General features: G+C 43.5%; 1 long non-coding RNA gene, 1 other non-coding gene and 1 pseudogene across 5 annotated transcripts; 1 reads left to right on the top strand and 2 right to left on the bottom strand.

Annotated features, from left to right (window-relative positions):
• Nucleotides 1–230: 230 nt before the first annotated feature.
• LOC103792208 (uncharacterized) lies at nt 231–21,605 on the bottom strand. Of its 4 annotated transcripts, XR_008481001.2 has the most exons (6): nt 21,401–21,605; nt 20,391–20,432; nt 17,336–17,543; nt 15,718–15,958; nt 3,515–3,763; nt 231–1,331 (listed from the first exon to the last, which is right to left on the bottom strand). It is a non-coding gene; the product is annotated as an uncharacterized LOC103792208 (long non-coding RNA). The 4 variants fall into 4 exon arrangements; XR_008480999.2 differs by lacking the exon at nt 17,336–17,543; XR_008481000.2 differs by lacking the exons at nt 20,391–20,432; nt 21,401–21,605 and adding an exon at nt 17,784–20,382.
• A 706-nt stretch (nt 21,606–22,311) lies between these two features.
• Nucleotides 22,312–22,405, top strand: TRNAI-UAU (transfer RNA isoleucine (anticodon UAU)). The gene is made up of 2 exons: nt 22,312–22,349; nt 22,370–22,405. It is a non-coding gene; the product is annotated as a tRNA-Ile (tRNA).
• Nucleotides 22,406–22,762: 357 nt separating this feature from the next.
• LOC144581982 (heterogeneous nuclear ribonucleoprotein U-like protein 1 pseudogene) lies at nt 22,763–24,273 on the bottom strand (annotated as a pseudogene).
• Nucleotides 24,274–24,466: the final 193 nt, after the last annotated feature.

Below are 24,466 nucleotides of genomic sequence, written 5' to 3'. Positions count from 1 at the left end.
TGTGTGTGAAATACACATGGAGGAAGCACTGAATAAAAATCCTGGCCACTTGGAGATAAGTTGGGAGAGTATTATGAAAACTCAAGAGTAATTGAGAAAATCCCAGGCAAAAGGCTTAAATAATTAAAGAAACATGTTAGAGAAAGGTGTTTAGTTTTGACTGTCAGAGCTTGAACCTGAGAAAAAGGAATTGGAGAGAAAGGGAAAGAAGTCATACAGACATTAAAGGATTGAGGTTTATCCACGTTTATTGTGTCGGCTCCTGAGGTGGATGGCAGGAGTCTTTCTCCAGCCAGCGCCAGTGTCCATCACACTTCAGAGTGCAGACTGCATCCTCCAGAAACACGGTAGCGTGGATGAAGACAGAGGTGAAGTGAAAAGGAAGAAAATAATTCTGGAGATGTTGTGCAGGAAGGATCTACAGTATTTGTCAAGACATTGGGTAGTGAGATTTGACGGAGAGGAGACAAGGACACTGGGAAGTCTGGAGCCTACTGTGGAAGACACAAAAGAGATTCTGAATTTATATCTGATGAATGAATCCACTCACTGATCTGTATTTTTTTTTTTTTAGACGGAGTTTTCGCTCTTGTTACCCAGGCTGGAGTGCAATGACGCGATCTCAGCTCACCGCAACCTCTGCCTTCTGGGTTCAAGCAATTCTCCTGCCTCAGCCTCCCGAGTAGCTGGAATTACAGGCACGCGCCACCATGCCCAGCTTATTTTTTCTGTATTTTTAGTAGAGACAGGGTTTCACCATGCTGACCAGGATGGTCTCGATCTCTTGACCTTGTGATCCACCTGCCTCGGCCTCCCAAAGTACTGGGATTATAGGCGTGAGCCACCATGCCCAGCCTTGATCTGTATTTGTTATGTGAATGAATGTTACATGAATGCCCTGGTGTGGAGAAAACAGACGGGGAGACTATGTGCTAGGGTAAAACAAGAGCTTGTGTTTTTGTTTTTTAACTTAAAAAGAAATCTGCTTTTCATATCTGGTTTTCCTATTTAAAGCTACATGATTTGAGGAAAATGGTATAACTCCTTTGACCTTCATTATCATCTACAAAATTTGGATAATGATACTGAGGGAAGCTGGAAGCCATATCGACCAACTTATATAACAAATAGTAAACATCCAGTTCAATTGCCAATGCATGGTGCTGAGAAAGTCCTTGTATGTGGAATATCGTTCACCGTTACGGAACCTGCTCTCGAGAGCTGATGAGAAACATCTTCAGTGCAGTTTTAGTTTAGTTTTGTTCTTCTCGTACAGTGGTGTTTTTTTTAGTCACTGCTGTTTTGCTCATTTAGTTGGCACCAACACATCTCTGCGAACATAAAAATAAAATAAAAACAAAGATTGTGGAGGAACAGAATACAAACACAGAGTAAGGTGAGATTCATACAACAGAATGTAGTAAAGGATTTGTGCCTGATTCTTTTTGCATTCTCTTTGAATCATTTTTAGCCTTTATTCTAAGTCCTCAATTACTGTGATTCTTCTCTCAACAAGATAGTTTCTCATCACCAGGGATATTCTGCTCAGATTCTCTGCTTAACCACCGTGACCTCCTGAGCACGCTCTTTGTACTGAGACCCTGATTTATACTCAAATTATGCTCTTCCATAGCAGGGCTTCCTGCTTTGCCCAAAGAGCATCCAGTTTTTCAAGCCGTTTAGGGCTCTTTCCTCATCCGGTATCAGTGTGAAACCTTAGAGGGAAGCCTATTCTTTGCAGGAAGAGAACTCTGCTGGGTTCTAACCTCAATCTGTAAATCCACTGGGGTAAGTGGGGTTAGGTCAGCTTAGCACATGGGGTTAGCTGAGTTAGTCTAGACCTTGCTCTCTGAGAACTGGATGGTGCTGCTACTTCCCATAGAGGCTGAATGAAAAGAGGCATCTGCAGGCAGGAGATAGTGCTATGGTGGTTGCTGGATGATTTCTTCTGACCATTAGTTATCCCTCTGACCTGCTGGGAGGATGACAAAAACTGGAGACTTGAAAAACAGGTAAAAAGAAAAAAAAGATTCAAAAGAATTTTAAAATAATCATGCACAAATTCTTAATTAGATTATTTTATCCGAATCCATACTTTATAATAATACCTTACTAATACCTTACTATGTATGTATATTCTATTCCTCCATAATCTATTTTATTTTATTTTTATGTTCAGAAGAAGTTGGATGCCACCTACCAAATGAGCAAATCAGTCATGACAACAGAACTGCACCAAAATCTCTTATCAGATATTGTTACAGTCAAGCCCTCATTAATGCCTATGATACAAATCAGTGTGAGAGGCCGGCTTTCCACAGGGAGAAGGCAACCAAGGCAGTAGCTAATACTTACTGAGGAGTTCCTATTGCCCGCACCCATCTCTAGGTGTTGAGATCCAGCCAGAGAATCCCACAGTCCTCATTTTTCGTTTGAAGAAACATGTGAGGGATTTACCACCCCAGTCAGTCCTCTTGTATCATCAGTTTTTCAACGAAGCCAATTAGCCTTCTGTGCAAAAAGCTCTCATAACCCCCAGTTGCCTTTATAGGTTAAAAGTACTTTTATGACAGTGTTAGAAAAACATGGGCACACGGGTCCCAGCAAGATGACTAGCAGAGGGCGAGGCTAAAGTTGTCAAGGTGACAAAGTCCCCGATTGTTCTCCTGAAAGGTGAATGTGCCACTTGCACATTCCCAAACCCTTTACTGCCTAGTGATTCTGTCACAGAAGACATCGTCACACCACTTCTTACATATTTTTGTTTGTTTCCTATTTCTCCCCACTCCTCCCAGCTGGGATTTAGTTTCACAAAGGTAGGAATCTTTGAGGTGTATTCACTCTTAACCCAAAACAGCCTCTTAACAAGATATGTGTTCAAGAAATATTTGTTGGATGATTAAAAGAATAAACTACTTCACCCACTCACCCAATAATTACTGTTGGGTGACCCTGAGAACAGGAAATTGAAAGAGAAATTTCCCCTGCTTCCTCTGTCAGCTAGAAAGACAAATTACATGACATGGCATGTAGTTTCTGATATAATCTCCTCAATTTACTCTTCTGTTTTCACCATTCATTTTACTCAAACCACCGGAAAGTCGAAAAAACAACTTAAATAATGTTTCCATTTTCTGAAATACTGAGTCAGTCTTCAAATCCTTATCTGACAGCATTTATGTTCTGATCTGATATTTAGTGTATCTAACTTCTATGGCAAAAGCAGTACCCTCTCTGAAGTTCTAACCCAGGATCTTCACATTATGAGACTGACACGCTGCTGGCTGCGCCAAGAAGGCTCCAGCTTAATCCTAGCCAACACCCACCTTACCGAAGTTTATTTCCCATCTGCTTTGTGGTTTCAGCTTTCAAAAACCACAATCAATCCCACTTGGAAATTACTCCCTATCAATCAATGCTGCACTAGGAAGATTCACACCCAAGACCAGAGAAGTCTACACCTTTCCAGTATTCAAAGCACCATCTGGGTTCTGCATTACCAAAATAATTGTACCTGTCTTTTGCTGCTTTTTCCCTCTTGCGGCCCAATGATACGGCTTTTCCTTTCCTCAGAGACCTTAGTCACTCTTACCCCTTCCACGGCCTCCTTTGTTGAAAAGAGACAGGAGATTCTCAGTATATGATAGTTCACTGATGAACTGAATAAATGAATGAAGAAATAGTCATCAAACATGTCTCTTGACCATACTACTGTCTTCCTTTTACATCTCCACTTGCATCTTCATGACTGGAGACATTGCATCTACAAAAGACACAAAACACTTATAATAGTAACCGCCTTTTTTCTTGTGTGCTATTTATGAGATTTATTGCATTTACATAGTCCAGTTGAATTTCACTGACAAAATGATGTATCCCAATGTGCACTTTCTTTGCTTTTTTTTTTTCTCTGAGACAGAGTCTTGTACTGTCACCCCCGGTTGGAGTGCGGTGGTGTGATCTCAGCTCACTGCAATCTCTGCCTCCCAGGTTCCAGTGACTCTCCTGCCTCAGCCTCCTAAGTAGCTGGGATTACAGGTGCACGCCACCACAGCTGGCTAATTTTTTGTATTTTTAGTAGGGACAGGGTTTCACCAAGTTGGCCAGGCTGGTCTTGAACGCCTGGCCTTCTGATCCACCTGCCTCGGCCTCCCAAACTGCTGGGATTACAAGTGTGAGCCACCTCGCCCAGCCATCTAGTGTGCACTTTCTGCATGTAGTGGAGGCTCAGATAATTATTGTTTATAAGGTGCCAGAGCTGCTAGGTGGCAAAGCCTGAACTGAGAAAAAAAATTTTTTTAGATTCCAAAATGTGAGTCTTTTCTCTGTTCCTGCTCATGATCTCTCTGCCTGTTTCTCTCCACAGTAGTTTATTCATTCATACACCAAATATCTAATTCTCAACCTCCTCCTGGGTCTAGACTTCCAAGTCAACTTTGACTCACTGTCCTCCTTCAAACACCACATTCAGTGGTTTGCCAACTACTGAACAATATTCTTGCACGTGTCTTTTGAATCTATCAATTCCTTTCTACTCATTCAGTAGCTATTCACTGAAGAGACGCTCTGTGCTAAACACTGTAATAGGCCCAGGAAGTTCAACAGAAATCTGGCCAGCCCAGACCTCAAGAAAAAGCAGGATAAAAATGGACAAGAAAAGAGTCACTTACAGATTCACCACTGTCAGTCTTCCTGTCATTTATTTCAGTAACTGTTTCAGAAATATCAGTTTCAATAATGTCACTTTTCTCTACTCTGACCATTGATGATTTCCTAGTCATAATATGATCTTACTTTTCTTTGAATTTTTGGCACTTCTTTCTACATAAATCATGATTTTGCTTTATAAAGTCTATTAGATCCTTTGGTGGATGGTGTCATTCAGTTCTCTGTTTGCTGATTTGTTTTCTACTGAATCTATTAATTACTGAGAGGAGTGTTAACATCTACAACTATAATTGGATTTTTCTATTTTCTTTCTGTTTTATCCATTTTGTTTATAAGTTTTGAAGCTCTGTGGCCAGAAACAGACTTATTTAGGACAGTTGCATCCCTTTGGTGAATAGACACTTTATAATTATGTAACATCTGTTTTATATCTGCAGGCCTCATCTCATGTTAGGCAAGTGAGATCATCTCTACACTATGGAGACCCTCAGACTATTAGTCAGCTGTGACCCCATGTCTGTAAAGAACAACCTGGAGAAGGTGAGCATCGATCTCACCTCCTCTTACGTGCTAAGCGAGCAGTCTACCACTTGAGCTAATTCCTCACCTGCCCCAAGACTCTCTGTCCTTTCTTTTATTCCGGAGTAGATGTGCCACGATTACCCACCATTTTTGGCGGCTCAGAACATAAGAAATATCTCCATTGTTAAGGGACTCGACTTAAAGAGCAAGAGCGCGATGTCTATGCCTCTGAGAGGGAGAGGGAAAAAAATGTAACCAGGAGAAAGTGCACACTGGAAATCTGGTGCTGTAAGATTTCACGTTCCAGATTTTGAGGGAGAGAAGAGAGCACGTCCCAGCTGGGGAGCGCCCGCCCAGAGCAGCCTGCTAATTTGGCACAGCTATCCCAGGACGATGATCTTTTTTTAAAAAATACAGGCAAGATTTTCACTTGTTCCTGGCAGCTCTGGACTCCCAGGAAGAGGAGGCCACTCCCGGTCGGATTCTGGGAGACGAAAGAAATCTGTTGTTTCCACTGGGTTTCAAACAGACGACCTTCCCCGTGTTAGGCACCATGGTAACTGCTACACCACAGAAACCCTTTGCATCGCAGGCTTTTCATAGTTTGAGATGAGCATCAAACACTTGTTTTTACAATGTTTTTTTAGTTGAAAAATAAAAATGGTATATATTTATTATGTACAACATGATGTTTTGATATATGCACACATTGTGAAATGGTTAACTCGAGCTAATTAGCATAACTATTACTTATTTGTGTGGTGAGAACACTTAAATGTATTCTCTTATCAATTATCAAGCATACATTATTAACTGTAGTCACCATACAATACAGAAGATCTGAACTTATTCCTCCTGTTTAACTGAAATTTTGTGTCCTTTGACAAACACCTTTCTAATTCCATTCCCACCTCCCATCTCTTCCCCCAGCCCCTGACAACTACCATTCTACTCTCTGATTTTATGAGTTTGACTTTTTTAGATCCCACATGTAAGTGAGATCATGCAGTGTTTGTCTTTCTGCCCCTGGCTTATTTCACTTAACATAATGCCTTCCAGGTTCATCCACCTCGAAAAGGACAGGATTTCTGTTTTTAAAGATTGAATAGTATTTCACTGTGCAGTTGTAATATTTTCTTTATCCACTCATCTGTTGATGCTATACCTATTTTTTGAGAGTTTTTAATCATGAAGGAATGTTAAATTTTGTCAAATGCTTTCTCTGCATTTATTGAGATGAGATGGTTTTTGTCTTTCATTCTGTTAATATGGTTTATCACACATTTATAGATGTGTGTAAGTTGAACCATCTTTGTATCCCTGTGATAAATCCCACTTGATCATGGTAAACGGTTTTTTAAAATGTGCTGTTGAATTCAATTTGCTAGTATTGTACTGAGTATATTTGCATATATGTTTATCAGGGATATTGGTTTGTATTTTTTTTTTAAATTTTATATTGGTCTTGTTGAGCGGTGGGTTCCTGGTAATGCTGGCCATTCCTGTGAATGTGTTTGGGAGTATTTCCTCTACTTCGGTTTTTTGAAAGAGATAGAGAAGAACTGGTATTGCTTCTTTACATGTTTCATCAAATTCAGCAGTGAAGTTGTTATGTCCAGGGCTTTTCTCTGCTGGTAGACTTATCACTGATTTAATCTCCTTACTTGATGTTGGTCTGTTCCGGTTCCTGATTCAATCCTGCAGGTTGCATATGTCTCTTCAGTGAATATGTACTGAACGAGTAGAAAGGAATTGATAGATTCAAAAGATATGTGCAAGAATATTGTTCAGTAGTTGGCAAACCATTGAATGTGGTGTTTGAAGGAGGACAGTGAGTCAAAGTTGACTTGGAAGTCTAGGCCCAGGAGGAGGTTGCATATGTCTAGGAATTTATCCAGTTTTTAGGTTATCCAATTTGTTTGCATGTACTTGTTCATAATAGTTTTTAAGTAATCCTTTGTATTTCTGTGGTATCAGTTGTAATGTCTCCTCTTTCGTTTCTGATTTTGAGTCTTTGCATACTTTTCTTAATCAGTCTAGTTAAAGGTTTGTCAATTTTGTTTATCTTTTTTAAAAAAACAACTGTTAGTTTGGTTGATCTCTTCTATTTTTTCTATCTTCTATTTGTTCCTGATCTTTATTATTTATGTCTTCCTACTAACTTTGTAACTAGCTTAGTTGATTGTTTTTCCAGTGCTTGAGGTGTAATGCTAAGTTGTCTATTTGTGATCTTTCATCTTTCTTGATGTAGGCATTTATTGCTATAAACTTCTGTCTTAGAACTGCTTTTGTTCTATCCTGTAAATTTTAGCATATTGTATTTCCATTTGCATTTGTTCCAAAATATTTTTTAAATGTTCCTTTTGATTTCTTTTTTGACCCATTGGTTGTTCAGGAGCATGTTGTTTAATTTCCACATAGTTGTGAATTTTCAAAACTTCCTTCTGTTGTTGATTTCTTTTTTCATGGCAGCATGGTCAGACAGGATACTTGATATGATTTCAGTCTTCTCAAATTTGTTAAGACTTGTTTTGTGGCCTTATTTATGGCCTATCCTGGAAAATGTTTCATGTGCACTCGATCAGAATGTGTATTCTGTCTAGGACTTCCAGTATCATGTTAAATAGAAGTGGCATTCTACTGCTGTTGGGTGCAATACTGTCTATGTCTGTTAGGTTTATTTGGTCTAGAGTATACATCAAGTTCAATATTTTCTATTGATTTTGTGTCTGGATGATCTGCTCATTGTTGAAAGTGGGGTACTGAAGTTCCCTCATATTATTCTATTGCAGTCTATCTCTTTCTTTAGATCTATGAATATTTGCTTTCTATATTTAGGTGCTCCAATGATGGGTGCATATAAATTTATAATTGTTATATCTTGTTGATGAATTGGCCCTTTTATCATAATATAAAAACCCCTTTGTCTCTTTCTATAGTTTTTGACTTACAGCCTACTCTAAGTGTATCTGCTCTCTTTTGGTTTCCGTTGGCACAGAACGTCTTTTCCCATCTTTTCACTTTTAGTTTGTGTGTTCTTAAAGGTGAGGTGAATTTCTCGTAGGCAGCATATAGTTGGGTCTTTTTTCAGATATAGTTTTAAAAATCCAGTTAGCCATTCTATGTCTTTTTGTTGAAGAATTTAATCCACTTACATGAAGGCAATTATTGACAGTTAAAGACTTACCATTGACATTTTGTTAAATATTTTCTGGTTGTTTTGTAGGTTTTTTCTTTCTTTCTTCCTCTCTTGCTGTTTTGATTGGTGATTTGATATTTTATGTAGTAGTATGCTTTTATTTCTTTCTCTTTAGCCTTTGTGGATTTACTATAGGTTTTTTGTCTTGTGGTTACTGTGAGGTTTACCTAAAACATTTTATAGTTATAACTTGTGGGGATCGCCCCTGAAAGAGGCTAACAACTTGGCCTCCGCCATTAGGTGAGCTTGATTCCTTATACATTTTCCCTGGCTGGAGGCTGTCGAGCTATGAGTGAGAAGAAATTAAGAAGAGAATGAAAGAGGAAATTGAGAATGATTAAGCAGGACACTATTTTCAGCTTTCTTGGCCGATGAGATAACGGCTAGGTGAATGCCGACTGGTCTCACAAGGCATTGTGTCCCCCTTTCAGGCTCCTGATTAAACCTGCTTTATGACTTTGTTTACCAGGCATTGTTTCAGCCTGGCAACCTCCCCTGCGGTCCTTGTCTTTTGATGATGCATGATTTACTACCGAGCTTGTGTCTTCTAGTTAAGTAAAGATTGTTATCCAAGTTACTGATTGTTCTGACAACATTGATAATTAGCATCACCTATTTCCCCCTTGATCCTTTAAATCAGTATTTGTTCCCTTTGACAGTTCCTCAGAATCATCCCTTAGGAATTTTCTGTTCCTTTTATTGTTTGAGTAAATGATCTGCATTGAGGTAATGATGTTAAAAAGAAAACTATATAATGGAACCTACTGCACAAATAAAGTTGCTGTTTGGCACTGCTGTTCGGGTGCTGCCTAATCAGTCCTCCAGACCCCGTTTCTCTCTGTCTCCTTTTTTTTCCGTGCATGCTCTCTTCCAGGTTTGGGACCCTCTCGCTGGACGAGATTCCCGGGCTTGCGTTCAGTTCACAATAATAACTGGCTATTTTAAGCTGATAACAACTTAAATTTCAATCCCTGTTAATGAACTTCATATATTAGTCACATAACCATGCTATATGAGTGAATAGCAAAAAACCCGGAAATGTATGAGAGAAAGGTGGCTAAGATGCAAGGCCATATTAAAGTGAAGAAATAAAAATGGATATAGCTGAGAAATGAAGATGATACACAGAACAGAAAGAGCAGTGATGGCATAGAAATATTTTAGTGTGTAAATTTTGAAAGAGCCTCATACTTATGACCTGACTTTCCAAGAATTCTTAAACCAAGATAAGATGGCAAGCCGTGGGCCTCTCTGGTTTTCTGGAATGAACAAGACAATTGGCCATAGGTGAAAAAAAGAAAGATTAATCTACCCATGAAGATTTTACAATATGCCCTTTTGAGCTCTTACTGGTTTGATGAAAAGGGAACTGGCATGACAAATTTGTGATAAATAGAAGTCATCAGGTTTTCCCAGTGGCCTGCCATGATCATATAGTGGTCAGTGCGCTGCACTCTGGCTACAGCATCTGTGGGAATCTGAATATGACAGTCTCAAATCTATTGCTTTTTATTTTCAATCCAAGAAACTAATTCTAAGGCTTTAACAGGGAGCTAGTTTTTGTGTTATTTAGAAGATGTATAAAGAAAACCTTCTTTGACTCCTTTCTAGGCACTGATTACCAAACCAGACAAGAATGAGAAAGCATGAGTTTTTACAGTCTGTCATCCTTCACCTTCCCCTTTCTTTCCATCTCCACTCATGGCAGTATCTGCAGTTACATTTAAAAATGAGAAGCTACCCAGCTGCCTTACTCAAAGGTATTTGCAAAGTCTCAGAAGAATAAAACAACAGTTTTGAAAGTGAATTAACAATGATTTTGTTTTCTGAGAGTCGGCACAGGATGGAATTCCAGGAGTAAAGCTGGAAGACAGGCCAGCTTTCCTCATGAAAGGCTTTAAATGTCAAGAAAAAATATTTAAGCACTGTAAGCGAAGTCTGCTGCTAAATGAATTTAGGATAGACTGTAGCTGAATTTGCATTTCAGTACCGTTCCAATAGGGCACAGAGTTGAGTGCAAAGATAATAAGGAAGGTCAGGGTATTGCCATACTGGTATAAGCAGAGAAGCATACACCTTTAATAGGGCAGGGCAATGGAGTTTGACCCCTTCGTTCATTCAACAAATCTTTATGTGGGGATGCATGGCATACCCCTGGGCTCTGGGGACACTGAGTGCCTATCTGAGGATTCAGCCACTGAATGGTTGCCAGATGGCATTGACCCATGTGTCATGAGTATGAGGTTCTTTCAAAATGTAATCTCATGTGGGATTACATGGGAGATTCCAAGGAACCACTGTTTCTCTACATGTAGAAATAGCATTCTGTAAACCAGTACATGGTACATGGGAGGAGAAATTAGGTCTAAGTTTTGAAGTTGAATGCAACAACCTTATCCGTTGATTGATTGGGGGAAATTGGTGGAACTTTCCTTCCTCAATCTGAAGATCTTAGTGTGGGGATTTAAAGCAAGTTTATTTTTCTGGGAGGCTGAGGCCAGAGGATTGCTTGAGCTCAGAAGTTTGAGACCAGTTTGAGGTCAACATAGAGAGACCTCATTTCTATAAAAAAATTTAAAAGTAAAACTTATTTGTGCATGATGGCATGAGCCTGTGCTCTCAGCTGTGGTGGGAGAGTGGCTGAGGTGGGAGAGTGGCTGAGGTGGGAGGGTTGCTTAAACCCAGCAGGTCTAAGCTGCTGTGAGCTGTGATCATATCATTGCACTCCAGCCTGGGAAACAGAGCAGGTCACTGTCTCAAATCAAACAAAACAAACAAACCAAAAAGGTCAAGGGGATAGGGAACAAAGTATTTGGAAGGAAAATAAGTCAATAAAGTGAATTGAGATATTTTTTATGAACATATTCCAGGTCTTGACCAAACTATTTAGCTGTGAGTTCATATTTATTAATCACTGTTGTTTTGTTGTTGTAGTGAGTTACCAATTATTACTTATTGAGATGGAGTCTCGCTGTGTCGCCCAGGCTGGAGTGCTTGGGCGTGATCTTGGCTCATTGCAACCTCCACCTCCTAGGTTCAAGCAATTCTCCTGCCTCAGCCTCCCGAGTAGCTGGTATTACAGGTGCATGTCACCCATAAGAGGTCAAGAGATCGAGACTGTCCTGGCCAACAAAGATAAGCTGGGCATGGTGGCACACACCAGTAGTCCCAGCTATTCGGGAGGCTGAGGCAGGACAATCACCTGAACTTGGAAGGTGGAGGTTGCAGTGAGTCGCGCCACTGTACTACAGCCTGGGTGACAGAGCAAGACTCTCTTTCAGACAAACAAACCAACAAAAAACCTAAAAAAAACAGGAGCATTGTTATCCCAGAAACAAGAAGAAAATGCTCTAGCAGCATATAAGCAGATCAATCAATGCTGGAGGGGAAGTCAGGGCAAGTTCTCCATGACATCTGTATCAGTCCATTCTTATGCTACTAATAAAGACATACCCAAGACTGGGTAATTTATAAAGGAAAGAGGTTTAATGTACTCAGAGTTCCACATAGCTGGAGAGGCCTCACAATCATGGTGGAAGACAAAGGAAGAGCAAAGGGATGTCTTACATGGCGGCAGACAAGAGAGCATGTACAGGGAACCTGCCTTTATAAAACCATCAGATCTCATCAGACTTATTCACAATCATGAGAACAGCATGGGAAAAACCTACCCCCAAGATTCAATTAACTCCCACCCAGTTCCTTCTTACCACATGTGGGACTATTACAATTCAAGGTGAATTTGGGTGGGGATACAGAGCCAACCCATATCAACATCACATTTGAGCTGAATCTTTTTTTCTCTTAAATATATAATACACACAGGGTTTCACTGTGTTGCCCAGGTCTCAAACTCCTGGACTCAAGCAATCCTTCTGCCTCATGCTCCCAAAGTGTTCAGATCACAGGCATGAGTTAACATGCCCAGTCTGAGCTGAATTTTAAAGGGGAAATAGAATTGACCTCGTGAAGAAGGGAATGATGAGCCAGAAAGCTCAGGAAGTGCAAAGACTGGAAGTTTGCCTGGCCTTTGTGGAAAGCAGTTCTGTGTGGTAGAACTACAGTGTGAATTGGCCATGGGAAGAGGGATACAAGAGCAGGAAAAAGTAGCTGTAAAGGTAGGTAGAAGCTGGGTGCTGTGGCTCACTCCTGTAATCCTAGCACTTTGGGAGGCTGAGGCAGGTGGATCACCTGAGATTGGGAGTTTGAGACCACTCTGACCAACATGGAGAAACCTGTCTATACTAAAAATACAAAATTACCCGGGTGTGGTGGCCCATGCCTGTAATCCCAGCTACTCGGAAGGCTGAGGCAGGAGAATCACTTGAATCCAGGAGTCAGAGGTTGCAGTGAGCCAAGATCATGCCATTGCACTCCAGCCTGGGCAACAAGAGTGAAATTCCATCTCAAAAAATAAATACGTAAAAATAAAAATAAAAAATAAAGGCAGGTAGAAGGGACATGCAAGTGGCTTCTAATATACTGTCAATATATATTTTTCCTAGATCTGGTGGTTTGTTTCTTATGCTTCAAACTTTATATATACATTTTTATACTTTTTGGCATATATGGCATGTGTCACAATAAAAATATTTAAACATTTTAAAAGATGGGTTGGTGCCAGCTTATAAACATCATATTCAAGATAAGGGCTTTATTCTACAGGCAAGAAGAAAGCAAAATAGACTTAAGAGCATCCTCAGCTCAGCATTTTAGGAAGATTGAGTCTGGCTGCACTGCAAGGTAGGCAGAAGTCAGGGGAAGCCACAGGCAGAGGCCCCCTGAGTATGGACACTAATGATGAAGGCTTTGTCCAGCCAGCCAGGTGTGGGGAGGGCTCAGGAAAGGAAACAGAGACCTGGGTGAGGTGGAAAAGACGAGCCTTGGTGATCCACAGGAAGTAATGAGCAAGGGAAATTTAGGATCATACTAACATTTATGGATAAGGAAATTCCATTAACCCTTGCTGAACAGTAAAAATGGTTTGAAAAGGAATATATCAATTTTCTGAAACTGCAATAATACCAGTGTTGTTATTGGCCTTAACATAGTCCAATCTCTCTTGTTTTTTTCCTAATTGTATAGAAGTTTCTACAGTTTTAGTTGGCTTCTCTGTCACTTCTCAAGCCTGTTAGTTACACACTATATATGACTAATACCTGTGGCATCCTCATATTATCAAGCAATTATCACACTTTCTGTACACAAAGGCCTTTTTTTTCCTGGGTCTTTAGCATCTCTGTGGGGTAAATTTTTTTCTCTTAAAGATATAATACAGACAGGGTCTCACTGTGTTACCCAGGCTGGTCTAAAAAAAATTCCCCAAATAATAATTTTTAATCTGCTCTGTCAGAAGATGAACAGCCCAGTACTCTGTTTTCCTTTAAAAATGTAGTCATCATGCTGAGTGCAGTGGCTCATGTATGTAATCCCGTGTAGAGAGCCAGAGTAGCCCACCCACTCTGGAGGGATCAGCAGCAAGGCTGCTGTGAACTTTGGGTGAACTCCAGAGAAGTGAAACCGTAATAGGAGAACGTGTATGTCTTGGAGAAGAGCAGAGAGGCCTAGAAAAAGATAAGCAGCTCTCACTGACCTTGCTGCAAGATAGTTGTTAGCTGAAGTGTGTTAACTGAAGTATGAGAATCACAACCACAGGCTATTCTAAGAAACTGCACCCTCCCTCTGCCATGTGCTTTGTAAACATATAAAATAAAGTACTGGAGGCAGGTCGGGGCCAGAGAGACTGACATCCTCACTTTCCTGGACTGCCTGGCCCAGCTTTCTGTATGTCTGTCTCTGTGCTTTTCTTCATCCCTCACCGTTCCCTCTTAGGTCTTTGAAACCTTGGGCAGCCCGGGATGCAGCTTGCACCAGAATCCAGCATTTTGGGAGAATGAGGCCAGAGGATTGTTTGAGCCTAGGAGTTTGAGAGGAGCCTGGGCAATCTGTCTCTACAAATAATAATAATTAGCCAGATGTGGTGGAATGCACCTGTGATCCCAGCTACTCAGGAGGCTGAGGCAGGAAGATTGCCTGAGCCCCGGAAGTTGAGGCTGTAGTGAGCCATGATCATGCCACCGTGCTCTATCTAGCCCGGGGGACGGAGCAAGACCCTGTCTCAAAACAAAACAAAACAAAAATATGTAGTCATCAGTTTACATATGTTTCACCCAGTTTGTAAGCATTTAGGCCTAATTGTATTGCTTCTTCAGGTTCCATTGAGATTTGTAATTCAGTCCCAACATTCACTTCTCTAATTCCTAACAAACCTAAAATGCCGTCCTCAGTTTGTAATTTGAAATATATGTCTCTAATTTTTGTTTCAACTAGTAGGAATGACAGAATTTTACCTTAATAATTCTGACTTCAGTTTTCTGCTAAAAAGTGTTGAATCTGACTCCTAGGACTTCCACATGCTCTATCTCCATGTCATTGATATAAAGAATTTTTGCCCATCCTCATAAATATCCTCTCATGAGGTCAGACAGCAGAAGGATGAAAAACTCCACCAAAAGAGAAAGACACAGTACTCGGGGCACTGCCATTTCCTGTTCTAACAGTGCTTCTTGCAGAGGTTATTGCCTATGTCTCCTCCCACCATCCCCCTCTACCTCTCTTCTGGCATCAGACTCATGCGTCTGACCGTAAGATTGAGAAATGCGCCAAGGGTGACCATGAGACATCTTACATTTCATCCACTGAAGTTACGAGAGAGATCCACCGTTCCCTTTCTGCAGGACTGCCAGAGCCATGTCACTTGACATTTTCTCTGACTGAAAGAATGAAGCCTCCAAGACAAGTGGAGGTGAGAGGTGAGGAGTATTCTGAGAGACACGAGTTCCAGGTGCTAGTCCCCAAGGTTTCTTGAGTAACCTGATCCCATCAGAACTTCCTCTGAGATGATGAGCTACTCTTCCATCTTTCCCATAAATTCATTCTTTTGTTGTTGCTTAAGGTGGTTTGGATAAGGTTTTGTTTCCTATAACTAAAAGAATCCTAAATAATGCAGAAGTGAAAAGATCCCAGTCGTGAAACTCCCAGAGGACAGAGAGTTTTTATCACAACTCAGGCCTCATAGGTGAAGAAAAGGCTTTGTTACTATTAGAAAATCCTGCCAGAGACCACAAATAACAGTGAGTTTGGGTGGGATGGGCCTAGGGAGTCTTCAAGGTGAGGACAAAGTTTTTCATTATCAGTCTCCAAGAGCCAAAGATTCATTCACTTTCACACACCCAACTGTTTCTTCCCTCCTGTGAAAACCCAGGTTCCCAGACTCCTAATCCATATTTGAACAATGATTATAAAAGGCCAACTTTCTTCAGTCTTACCTAGTAGTTAAACAACAGTGTGTGTGTGGCTATGAAGTCTCGAACGACAGGCTAGACGGGAACTTTCAGAAGTTAGCCTCGTCACCACTGCCAAGGTCAGCGTAGTCATCTCACCCAGTTTCCTCTCTGTCTGCTATTGGCTTCACTTTGGTTACTGGTGTTTGCACGGGTTAAACTTGGATTGGTTGCAGTAGTGCACATCGAAGCCAACAAGGAAGACAGCGGAAGAAGCAGAGAATTCCTGAAGGAAGAATGATGACACAGAACATAAAAATGTCTACAACACTTGATAGTTATTTAAAAATTACATTTCCAAACAGGTTTAACAAATGAGAATGTTGTTTAGGAGCCTAAAGTACAGCTTATACTGGTGGTAGGAGATCAGGAAAAAAAATAAAAAGTAAAAAATAAAAACTCAAGTGCAGGCTACTCTATTGGTCCCATTTCTTTCTCCCAGTCCTTGCCCGACTACAATTTATTTCACAAATCCGCTCACCTCCCAGGTGTGGTTCTACCAGAATTTGTAAGAGAAATCGATTATTTGCCTCCTATGAAGGCAGAATTCTAACGTAGGGTAAGAAGAGCTGTGATGAGCAAATGAGAAGCCATTGTATCAGATACATGCCTAGAAACTAACCGTGCTCAAGGAAAACTGTTGCAATTGATAGATATGATGGTCACAGATTCAGGACCCACCCCAACTTCCACTCTAAAAGCCCCAAGAACACTTACCAGATGACAGAAATAGTGTGGCACTGCATAAAAGGATGAAAGACAGGTGGACCAATGTGACTTTCACTTTCTTTTGCAACTTATTTACTTTCAAAGTATGCAGAGTGCAGCAGTAATGCAAGGCACACACAGATAACTGTTACTCGGAAAAAAGGTGATGACCCATCACCTAGTTAGCTTAGTCTACTGCCTAAGGGTACTTCCCAGAACCTTAAGTCGTCATTTTAGCTCCTCCTACTCTAGTTTCTTTTTTTTTTTCCTGCCCGCCCCCCGACCCCCACTGGATCCTCCTTTTCCTTAGCTGTCCCTGAGCAGTTTCCAAGAGACTATGTCTAATGAAATGCCACCCTGCCCAGAACCAGGACTATTGATGGAACCCCCTTCCTCCTTTTCCTTACTGATAAGGATAAAGGTGATTGCACACATAAGGTGCATTTCCAGGTATCATGAAAGAAATTAGGGAAGGTCAGGAGTATGAAGCTCAGGAAAGAGAGAAGAAGGGCACTAATCATGAAAATTCAACCAAATATGTAGTCTGAATTAGGGAAGGAGAGAGAAGAAAGGCTAACAGCTCTCTAGACCTCCCTCCTGAGTCTGAGTGCCCAGAGGCTAAAAGATGGGGTGTAGGGGCTTTAAGGCAGGAACGAAGGGCAGCTCAGGGGAAGCTTAGGAGTAGAGGCAGAAGAATGCTGTGAAAATATCTAGAATAATGAGTCTACCTGAGCTGGTATCCCTAGAGCGCCCCTGGATGTGACATGCTTTGAAATGAGCCTCTACTAACAGTAGGAATGTTTCCTTCAGGTATACTAGGGCAGAAAAAGATGCTGACAATTTCTGGAAGGGACTGGATTGGAGCTGGACCCTCCCTTTCAAGAAAAGAACTTACTTGATTTTGATAGAAGAATCCAGCATGTGACCTCACCACTGCAGATTACAAAGGGAGCACTGAGCAGACTAGGGAACTGCCTGAGATTCTGTCTTCACTCAGGTCAAGAGGTGGAAGGCCAACCACGGAAGGGCAGAACCAGTGAGAGTGCAGGTGAGGATTAGAATGTCACAGAGTCTCATTATCCCAGGCTTCACACAAACAAGCACTGGGTAAAAAAAATAAAAGGAGTCAAATGAATTAGATTTTCTCAGTCCCTCTGGGATTTCTTCCATTCTTAATCACCCACCAACGCCAGTCTCCTTGTCTTGACTCCTACTTAGTTTCCAGGACTTTCCCTCCTTCTCATACCCCAACCAGATCCTCTTGGGGCCACAGACTGACCATGTGTCCCTCCCGAGCAAGAACTGAGATCTTTCTCTTTGACCCTCTTATTTGAATCACTTACTTGAACACAACCATACACAGCCTTGCATTGCTACTGAGCTTTTCCTGGGCATATATCTTGTCTCTCCATCTAGATTAAAAGTCCCGAGAGGACAATCAGCATGAATTCTTAATTTCCCACCACATTGGTCACAGTGCTTTACATGTAGCAGGGTCTCAGTATCTTATTAATAGCAAGGAAAAATAAAAAGCCATACCACATGTCAAATACGTTCTTTGGTGACGTCAAGAGGAGTAAAAATGTTTTCTGATGTTCTGTAGACTCAACATTCCCCCTCCTGAATTCTCCCCTGGAATCACAGACTTTTTTTTTTTACTTCTACTGCTTATGTTCCCAGGTTACCTTCTCTTAACCTTCTTTCTGTCTCTGCCTGCCAGAAATGTTCTTCAGCTTTCATTGTTTGCTTACACTCTGTTTTCAACAGCGCCTTTTTACACGGAGGCCCATCCTAGCCTTCTCCTCAACAGTAGAACCCTGTCATTCCTGCCTCTCTCCCTATCGGCAGGGAATTTAGTGATATGATAAGTATGTAAACTCTATCCCCCAACTGTGAGATCCTACCTTGCTCCCCGTGTCTTAAAAATGTCACCCCCATGCTCTTCAATCCAGCATGGCTCTGTTCCTCTTGGGACATGCATGCCCTTAAAACTATAGCTTGTGCCCTTAGTTCTAATTTTGAATACTGACTAGGCAGGAATACTGTATTCCTGTACTAGAATGAAGCACACTTGAGAGAGAACACAGAATAATCTGGGAAGATATAAGTGGAAACCAGTTATATGTTAAACATCAATGGGATATGCTACATCCTTTGCACTCTACCAGAATCATGTTGAGACATATAATGCTGAGGAAGGAATTGCCAAATAAGTGGGCAAATGAACATAAGCTGAAGAGCCAGACTGTTGCTATAAACCTCTGCTGAGGTTTACTAAGTGTAAGCTCTAGGAAATTGGGATGATTTTTGTGTATTTTTTTTTCCTTGAGATGGAGTCTCGCTTTGTCGCCAGCCTGAATAGGTGTGTGGGCACCTCCTGCACCTCCTTTCTGGGGCTCATTCCGGAGACAGAAACAAGCCTGCAGTTAAAGTACCTGTCTCTCAGAGTTATCTGCTAGCATTTGCTAAGCCCCTGGAGGTGACAGAGAGCAAAGCAGTGGTTTGAGAAGTGTGTACTTTGAGAGTGCAGGCATTTGCCCCAGCTATCCTTCCTGGCTCAGTGCTGAGCAAAGGATGCTAAACTCCAGCTCACAGCTTCTGCTTGAGGAGAGAAAGGACTGGACTACACATCTAGCATCCCAACTTTACCAGCTGCTACATGAGGGACTGGCTCCTGTCTTGCCCATTTCAGGATACTAATGGGACTTGGCATATTCTAGTCTCCTGGGGGTCACTAAGAACAAAGATGACGGTCTAGATGACCATAAAGATTTGAGGGGGACCCAGGCAGGATCTCTGGCTGGACTAACTGGTAAGGCTCTTTTATATTAGGCCAGTCTGTGAAGACTGAGAGAGGTGATTGTTTAATATGAAGAAACCAATACAGAATCAAGAAAAGTGAAGACATATAAAAAGGTGTTCTAAACAAAAGAAAAAGACAAATCTCCAGAGATTGACTGTAATGAAATGCACATACATGATTTATCACATGTGAAAATTCAAAATAATGGTCATGAAGATGCTCACTGGGCTGGGTGCGGTGGCTTCGGCCTGTAGCCAATCCTAGCATTTTGGGAGGCCGAGGTGGGCATATCACCTAGGTCAGGAGTTCAAGATCAGCCTGATCAACATGGTGAAACCCCGTATCTGCTAAAAGTACCAAAAAAATTAGCTGGGCATGGTGGCACACACCCATAATCTCAGCTACTCGGAAGGCTGAGGCATGAGAATTGCTTGAACCTGGGAGGCAGAGCTTGCAGTGAGCTGAGATCGGGCCACTGCATTCCAGCCTGGGCAACAGAGTGAGTCTCCATCTCAAAAAATTCTGGAGACAGCAGATGCTGGAGAGGATGTGGAGAAACAGGAACACTTTTACACTGTTGGTGGGAGTGTAAATTAGTTCAACCATTGTGGAAGACAGTGTGGCGATTCCTCAAGGACCTAGAAATAGAAATTCCATTTGACCCAGCAATCCCATTACTGGGTATATATCCAAAGGATTATAAATCGTTCTACTATAAGGACACATGCACACGAATGTCATTGTAGCACTGTTTACAATAGCAAAGACCTGGAATCAACCCAAATGCCCATCGATGATAGACTGGATTGGGAAAATGTGGCACATATACACCATGGAATATTATGCAGACATCAAAAACGATGAGTTTGTGTCCTTTGTAGGGACATGGATGAACCTGGAAACCATCATTCTCAGCAAACTGACACAAGAACAGAAAATGAAATACTGTATATTCTCACTCATAGGCGGGTGATGAACAATGAGAACACATGTACACAGGGAGGGGAGCACTACACACTGGGGTCTGTTGTGGGGAAATAGGGGAGGGACAGCAGCGGGTGGGGAGTTGGGGAGAGATAGCCTGGGGAGAAATGCCAGATATAGATGAAGGGGAGGAAGGCAGCAAATCACACTGGCACGTGTGTACCTATGCAACTATCTTGCAGGTTCTTCACATGTACCCCAAAACCTAAAATGCAAAAAATAAATAAATTAATAAAAAATACCCAAATCAATGTGATATATCACATCAACAGAGTGAAAGATAAAAACCACATAATCATAGATGCAGAAAAAGCATTTGACAAAGTTCAACATCCACTCATGATAAAAACTCTCAGCAAAATAGGTATAGAAAAAAATTACCTCAACACAATGAAGGCCATTTATGAATATTCCACAACTAACATCATAATCAATAGGGAGAAACTGAAAGCTTTTCCTCTAAGATCTGGTACAAGACATAGATTACCATTATCTCCATTTCCTTTTTTTTGAGACGGAGTTTCGCTCTTGTTACCCAGGCTGGAGTGCAATGGCGCGATCTCGGCTCACCGCAACCTCCGCCTCCTGGGTTCAGGCAATTCTCCTGCCTCAGCCTCCTGAGTAGCTGGGATTACAGGGACGCGCCACCATGCCCAGCTAATTTTTTGTATTTTTAGTAGAGACGGGGTTTCACCATGTTGACCAGGATGGTCTCGATCTCTTGACCTCGTGATCCACCCGCCTCAGCCTCACAAAGTGCTGGGATTACAGGCTTGAGCCACCGCGCCCGGCCAGGACTCTTAGGTCATTTTTTTAGGTTTTCGTCTGGGCCATAGCTATTCATGTTTAAAATCTGAGTTTTTGTTTCTATGGTGAAATATTTTTGGAGTTTGGTGGGGCAAAAACTAAATTTGGCAACATAGCACAAATATGAACAGTGTTTGCACACTTCTTTGTTCTTGAATTGAGATTTAGTCAATTTTCTTAGCAAAGAATATTACAGTCTAATTGATTTATATTTTAATATAATTTCCAACTGAAAATTATATTAAATTCCAAAGTGATTTTTTTTGTTTTTTTTGGTTGTTGTTTTGCTGTTGTCACTTGATTTGTAACTTTTATTTAATTAATTAATTAATTAATTTTTTTGAGACGGAGTTTCGCTCTTGTTACCCAGGCTGGGGTGCAATGGCGCGATCCCGGCTCACCGCAACCTCCGCCTCCTGGGTTCAGGCAATTCTCCTGCCTCAGCCTCCTGAGTAGCTGGGATTACAGGCACGCGCCACCGTGCCCAGCTAATTTTTTGTATTTTTAGTAGAGACGGGGTTTCATCATGTTGACCAGGATGGTCTCGATCTCTTGACCTCGTGACCCACCCGCCTCGGCCTCCCAAAGTGCTGGGATTACAGGCGTGAGCCACCGCGCCCGGCCAATGTCTACACGCTCTAAAAACCTAGTTTAACGCAGCGCAGACCCCCGGCATCTCCGAGACCCGGTCCCGGGCCTGCTGCGGATGCTTCAGCCCAGAGAGGTTCAGCTCCGCGGTCCCAGGGAGGAAACAGGCCCCGCGGCCGGGCCGCTCCTCAGACTCTCGCCTCGGAAAGCGCTGCCGCGCCGGCTCCTCCCAGAAGCCGCGTCCTTCGGTTTCGAGCGCGTTTGTGAAGCGGGAACGGGCGCCCGCGGAAGGGACGCTTTGGTCAGTCCCGCCTGACGGCGCCCGCGGTCCTCTCAGGGATTCCGGCCCCGCGCTCCACGCGCAGACGGCGGAACTGCTCCGACGCCGAGAGCGACGCCCGCCCGGCCGCCATGACGGCCTCAGAGAACGCCTGAGGCGGAGCGCGCGGCCGCCCTTTCCCACGTCCCCTCGGAAAGAACGCGCTTCCGTTTCCGCAAACAAAGTAGGCTCCGCGCTTTCCGTACCGGTGGCTCCCGTGGTGGAGTCCGCAGCTGAACCCGGTCGGGCCCGAGGCGGCCCCGGCACTCAGGGCGCGCGCCCGGGTAACGCGTGCTGTGACGACCGGAGCGAACACGCCCGAGGTTCCGGTGGAGGCCGTGTAACCAATGACCGGAAGTGGGAGCTGGGAGCTCCAGTGGCGCAATCGGTTAGCGCGCGGTACTTATATGGCGGTATGTGTGCGAGTGATGCCGAGGTTGTGAGTTCGAGCCTCACCTGGAGCACTGTTTTCCAACCCAGGAAAGCACCGCTTGAAGTGCCTTTCCCCGTCATCCTACTCCACCATCTTTAACCTGTTTGGAGTTGCCCACGGAGTTTATTGTTCCTGGTTTCCTTAGCCCTCTTAGAACCAAGCGATGCTAATTACCAAGGAAATCCATGGCGCTGCAGAGGGTTAGCTGGACCCTTCTGTCTCCACTTAGAACATCATCTCTTTTTTAAAAAAAGTTATTCATTCATTCATTCATTCGTTTCTGAAAAGTAGACAGTAAAACAGCTCCTGGGAGAATTTACAACGAACTTCCTGAGGGTCCGGGAAGGTGAGGGCAGGAGCAGGGTTGGGAGAGTGAACAGGAAGGGCTTCTCCCCTCAGTCACTGTAGCCTCAAGGTACGACCAAGGAGTGGGGGGCGTGGTGTGACAAAAAGGAAGCAGATGGGAAGAGCAGGAGGTGGAAGGTTGCGGAGGTGGGGACAAACAGGAAATTAATGCTCATTGTTACATGTTCGAATCCAGAGAAAAATACCTGGCCCTGAGAGGGAGGCAGTGGCTGGAGAGACGGAGCCCTGGGATGGCCCCAGCCCAAGGAGGGGCCATGGCCAGCGCTGGTGGAGGAAGCCGGCAGAGGCCTCCGGGAGCCCCTGGGTTACCCTGGCTACTGTGTGCTTGTGCCACCCTGTGTGTTCCCGGAGTAGCTCCTGTAGGGGTTCCCGTAGAATGGCGGCCACTGGCCCTGGTTCTGAGAGCACTGGTTCCACTGCTGGGGGTACTGCCGCTACTGGTCACAGCTGGGCCGGGGTGGCTCTGTGCGGTGGGGGTGTTGGGGGGGTAAGAGGGCCGGGTGGTAACCGCCGTAGCTCCCACAGCTGTAGGCAGGTGGCGGTGGAGGTGGGGTGGGTGGGGCTGTGGAGCCCTGGCTCTAACGTCCCCGGTTGTAGGTGGCCGTAGCTCAGCTGTGGAGGGCTGCTGACGGTGGGGGTGCTGGTACTGTGCTGCTATTGGCGCTTCAGCCAGGGATGCCTGTTATTGTAGGTACAGGCCCCTGCGGGTTTCGAGCAGGGCTGTAGCTGGGGGCTGCGGTGGCTGCTGGGGTGGCGGCTGTTGCTGGGGAGCCTGGTTGTAGCTGCCTCTGTTGTTGGAGTTGTTACCCCGGTTGTTGCTACCCCAGGGGTTCTGGCTATTGCCACCATCTCCGCTGCTCTAGAAACCTCCTCGGTAGTTGCCTCCTCCAATGCTGCCTGCCCCTCAGTTCTGGAAGCTGCCACGGTTGCCTTCAGGGGGTCCTCAGTTGTCATAGCGCTGGCAGCCTCCGCCACCTCGGTTGTCAAAGCGCTTCTCAGAGGGTGGCCCAGCCTTGCAGCCTTCCTCTTTGTACGGCCTCAGTAGCTGCAGCTCAGTGAACAGAAGCTCATGGCGGAAGTCCCCATCATCTGGCAACGTGAAGCTGGCTTTCATGTCTAAGACCGCATGATCTGGGACGTGCTTCCCTTCCTCGTCGGTTCGCTTTATTGTTGGGTCTTTTAGGTCCGGTCAGTGGGACAAATTACAATAGCTTTGTGCTGGAAGCCTTCAAATGGTCTCATTTTTCGTCTCTTAAGGGTTTGTCTTATGCAGGATATAGTTGCATCTCTTGCGGGCAGCAATCTGGATGATCCGGTTGAGGCACCAGGTGGCCTGCTGGGTCAGGACGTCCCAGCTGCCAGCAGAGTCCCGCTGCTGGCCCATCACCTGCATCTTATCCATGATGGCACTGGTACCCAGGATGTTGTACTCCTTGGAAGGGTTGGAGGCTGCGTGTTTGATGGCCCATGTGGTCTGCCAGCAGCAGGCAGGCCCAGCATCATCAGAATCTCACATTCTGCCTTGCTCTTTGGTCAACTGTGCCCCGAGGTGTTCACTAAAGGGCGGGTGAGGGAGAACTGTGGGGATCGCTCCCGTGTGAGGCCCCTAGGAGATGGGCCTTGCCATACGGTGAGCTTGAGCCCGGACACAGATCCCCGGTTGGGGGAGTCGAGCTGAGGGAAAGCAGGAACCAAGAGAGGGACTATGCTATTCAAAATAATTAAC

Source organism: Callithrix jacchus, chromosome 4 (genome assembly GCF_049354715.1).
Source record: "Callithrix jacchus isolate 240 chromosome 4, calJac240_pri, whole genome shotgun sequence".
Taxonomy (NCBI): domain Eukaryota; kingdom Metazoa; phylum Chordata; class Mammalia; order Primates; family Cebidae; genus Callithrix; species Callithrix jacchus.
The sequence above is the reverse complement of the archived record's forward strand: the minus strand, read 5'-3'. Positions and strand labels throughout refer to the sequence as shown.